At 47.6% G+C, this 3,491-nt stretch overlaps 8 non-coding genes across 8 annotated transcripts; all 8 read left to right on the top strand.

Annotated features, from left to right (window-relative positions):
- The first annotated feature begins 691 nt into the window (after positions 1 to 691).
- Trnas-gga (transfer RNA serine (anticodon GGA)) lies at positions 692 to 766 on the top strand. The gene has a single exon. It is a non-coding gene; the product is annotated as a tRNA-Ser (tRNA).
- A 203-nt stretch (positions 767 to 969) lies between these two features.
- Positions 970 to 1,044, top strand: Trnas-gga (transfer RNA serine (anticodon GGA)). The gene has a single exon. It is a non-coding gene; the product is annotated as a tRNA-Ser (tRNA).
- Positions 1,045 to 1,247: 203 nt separating this feature from the next.
- On the top strand, positions 1,248 to 1,322 carry Trnas-gga (transfer RNA serine (anticodon GGA)). The gene has a single exon. It is a non-coding gene; the product is annotated as a tRNA-Ser (tRNA).
- Positions 1,323 to 1,525: 203 nt separating this feature from the next.
- On the top strand, positions 1,526 to 1,600 carry Trnas-gga (transfer RNA serine (anticodon GGA)). The gene has a single exon. It is a non-coding gene; the product is annotated as a tRNA-Ser (tRNA).
- Positions 1,601 to 1,803: 203 nt separating this feature from the next.
- On the top strand, positions 1,804 to 1,878 carry Trnas-gga (transfer RNA serine (anticodon GGA)). Its single transcript has one exon. It is a non-coding gene; the product is annotated as a tRNA-Ser (tRNA).
- Positions 1,879 to 2,081: 203 nt separating this feature from the next.
- Positions 2,082 to 2,156, top strand: Trnas-gga (transfer RNA serine (anticodon GGA)). Its single transcript has one exon. It is a non-coding gene; the product is annotated as a tRNA-Ser (tRNA).
- A 203-nt stretch (positions 2,157 to 2,359) lies between these two features.
- On the top strand, positions 2,360 to 2,434 carry Trnas-gga (transfer RNA serine (anticodon GGA)). The gene has a single exon. It is a non-coding gene; the product is annotated as a tRNA-Ser (tRNA).
- A 203-nt stretch (positions 2,435 to 2,637) lies between these two features.
- On the top strand, positions 2,638 to 2,712 carry Trnas-gga (transfer RNA serine (anticodon GGA)). Its single transcript has one exon. It is a non-coding gene; the product is annotated as a tRNA-Ser (tRNA).
- Positions 2,713 to 3,491: the final 779 nt, after the last annotated feature.

Raw genomic sequence — 3,491 nt, 5'->3', positions numbered from 1 at the left:
CAGGCGGCTAGCAGATGGCAGGGCGAAGTCGAATTTGTCGACAACTCGAAGCAAAGGCAAGTATATGATGTAATAGTTCAGCGGAAATCCGCTAGGTGGAGATAAGTAATTAAAGAGAAACTGAGACTTCCACCCAAATGTAGCAATTCGCTACTATGGAAACCCAACTGGGTTCCTCGAAAGAAAGCCTCGCAGTTGAAGAAAAATTCGTCCTGGTCCGGGACTCGAACCCGGGACCACCGCCTTTCCGGGGCAGCCGCTCTACCATCTGAGCTAACCAGGCGGCTAGCAGATGGCAGGGCGAAGTCGAATTTGTCGACAACTCGAAGCAAAGGCAAGTATATGATGTAATAGTTCAGCGGAAATCCGCTAGGTGGAGATAAGTAATTAAAGAGAAACTGAGACTTCCACCCAAATGTAGCAATTCGCTACTATGGAAACCCAACTGGGTTCCTCGAAAGAAAGCCTCGCAGTTGAAGACCAGGACGAATTTTTCTTCAACTGCGAGGCTTTCTTTCGAGGAACCCAGTTGGGTTTCCATAGTAGCGAATTGCTACATTTGGGTGGAAGTCTCAGTTTCTCTTTAATTACTTATCTCCACCTAGCGGATTTCCGCTGAACTATTACATCATATACTTGCCTTTGCTTCGAGTTGTCGACAAATTCGACTTCGCCCTGCCATCTGCTAGCCGCCTGGTTAGCTCAGATGGTAGAGCGGCTGCCCCGGAAAGGCGGTGGTCCCGGGTTCGAGTCCCGGACCAGGACGAATTTTTCTTCAACTGCGAGGCTTTCTTTCGAGGAACCCAGTTGGGTTTCCATAGTAGCGAATTGCTACATTTGGGTGGAAGTCTCAGTTTCTCTTTAATTACTTATCTCCACCTAGCGGATTTCCGCTGAACTATTACATCATATACTTGCCTTTGCTTCGAGTTGTCGACAAATTCGACTTCGCCCTGCCATCTGCTAGCCGCCTGGTTAGCTCAGATGGTAGAGCGGCTGCCCCGGAAAGGCGGTGGTCCCGGGTTCGAGTCCCGGACCAGGACGAATTTTTCTTCAACTGCGAGGCTTTCTTTCGAGGAACCCAGTTGGGTTTCCATAGTAGCGAATTGCTACATTTGGGTGGAAGTCTCAGTTTCTCTTTAATTACTTATCTCCACCTAGCGGATTTCCGCTGAACTATTACATCATATACTTGCCTTTGCTTCGAGTTGTCGACAAATTCGACTTCGCCCTGCCATCTGCTAGCCGCCTGGTTAGCTCAGATGGTAGAGCGGCTGCCCCGGAAAGGCGGTGGTCCCGGGTTCGAGTCCCGGACCAGGACGAATTTTTCTTCAACTGCGAGGCTTTCTTTCGAGGAACCCAGTTGGGTTTCCATAGTAGCGAATTGCTACATTTGGGTGGAAGTCTCAGTTTCTCTTTAATTACTTATCTCCACCTAGCGGATTTCCGCTGAACTATTACATCATATACTTGCCTTTGCTTCGAGTTGTCGACAAATTCGACTTCGCCCTGCCATCTGCTAGCCGCCTGGTTAGCTCAGATGGTAGAGCGGCTGCCCCGGAAAGGCGGTGGTCCCGGGTTCGAGTCCCGGACCAGGACGAATTTTTCTTCAACTGCGAGGCTTTCTTTCGAGGAACCCAGTTGGGTTTCCATAGTAGCGAATTGCTACATTTGGGTGGAAGTCTCAGTTTCTCTTTAATTACTTATCTCCACCTAGCGGATTTCCGCTGAACTATTACATCATATACTTGCCTTTGCTTCGAGTTGTCGACAAATTCGACTTCGCCCTGCCATCTGCTAGCCGCCTGGTTAGCTCAGATGGTAGAGCGGCTGCCCCGGAAAGGCGGTGGTCCCGGGTTCGAGTCCCGGACCAGGACGAATTTTTCTTCAACTGCGAGGCTTTCTTTCGAGGAACCCAGTTGGGTTTCCATAGTAGCGAATTGCTACATTTGGGTGGAAGTCTCAGTTTCTCTTTAATTACTTATCTCCACCTAGCGGATTTCCGCTGAACTATTACATCATATACTTGCCTTTGCTTCGAGTTGTCGACAAATTCGACTTCGCCCTGCCATCTGCTAGCCGCCTGGTTAGCTCAGATGGTAGAGCGGCTGCCCCGGAAAGGCGGTGGTCCCGGGTTCGAGTCCCGGACCAGGACGAATTTTTCTTCAACTGCGAGGCTTTCTTTCGAGGAACCCAGTTGGGTTTCCATAGTAGCGAATTGCTACATTTGGGTGGAAGTCTCAGTTTCTCTTTAATTACTTATCTCCACCTAGCGGATTTCCGCTGAACTATTACATCATATACTTGCCTTTGCTTCGAGTTGTCGACAAATTCGACTTCGCCCTGCCATCTGCTAGCCGCCTGGTTAGCTCAGATGGTAGAGCGGCTGCCCCGGAAAGGCGGTGGTCCCGGGTTCGAGTCCCGGACCAGGACGAATTTTTCTTCAACTGCGAGGCTTTCTTTCGAGGAACCCAGTTGGGTTTCCATAGTAGCGAATTGCTACATTTGGGTGGAAGTCTCAGTTTCTCTTTAATTACTTATCTCCACCTAGCGGATTTCCGCTGAACTATTACATCATATACTTGCCTTTGCTTCGAGTTGTCGACAAATTCGACTTCGCCCTGCCATCTGCTAGCCGCCTGGTTAGCTCAGATGGTAGAGCGGCTGCCCCGGAAAGGCGGTGGTCCCGGGTTCGAGTCCCGGACCAGGACGAATTTTTCTTCAACTGCGAGGCTTTCTTTCGAGGAACCCAGTTGGGTTTCCATAGTAGCGAATTGCTACATTTGGGTGGAAGTCTCAGTTTCTCTTTAATTAGTAACAAAAACATGTCATACTATTATCGGATATTAGGTGTTTTTTTATTATATGAAATTTAGCTGATGTTGTCGCCTTTAATTGGCGCCGGTTGCTCATTTTCCCATAGAGATATGAAAGAAAAAAAAGAATTAACCTACACGCATTAAAACTAAAAGTCGACTCCAAATCACAATAACACAAGTCCATTCACATAAATACACGTCCATTCACATAAGTACACTAATGCCACATTAATACTGAAAGTCAACTCAGAAACACAGCAACACAACATTCAGTGAAAAAGGCGCATTAAAGTAAATAAAAAATCCACACCACACCGTAGCTGTGAAGGCTTCCGCCGTTATCGTCTGTTCACACACCAAATGTTTGAGGAAGACCTTCATTCCATGTATGGGCCTACCGCGGAAGTGTTTCTTAAAGAAAACTGGTTACAAGCCAACAAAATTCTATCGACAAAGCAATCAAACAGACTTTTTCTATCCCATTCTGATTTTGGAATTGCTCTCGAAGCAGCAACTGTTCTAGACACACGTGCGCAATTACTCTTTCACAGCCATTCGAAGACTTCAATCCGCATCGTTTGGCTGCAAGTCGATGAGAAAATGGGGTGTTCCACAATACATCTGAAGGCTACGTGAACGCTACCATAATTCGAAAGAATCATTGCCGAAAAT

This window comes from Dermacentor silvarum, chromosome 9, assembly GCF_013339745.2.
Source record: "Dermacentor silvarum isolate Dsil-2018 chromosome 9, BIME_Dsil_1.4, whole genome shotgun sequence".
NCBI classification, from domain to species: domain Eukaryota; kingdom Metazoa; phylum Arthropoda; class Arachnida; order Ixodida; family Ixodidae; genus Dermacentor; species Dermacentor silvarum.
Note: the sequence above shows the minus strand (reverse complement) of the source record. Positions and strands in the feature narration are given on the sequence as shown.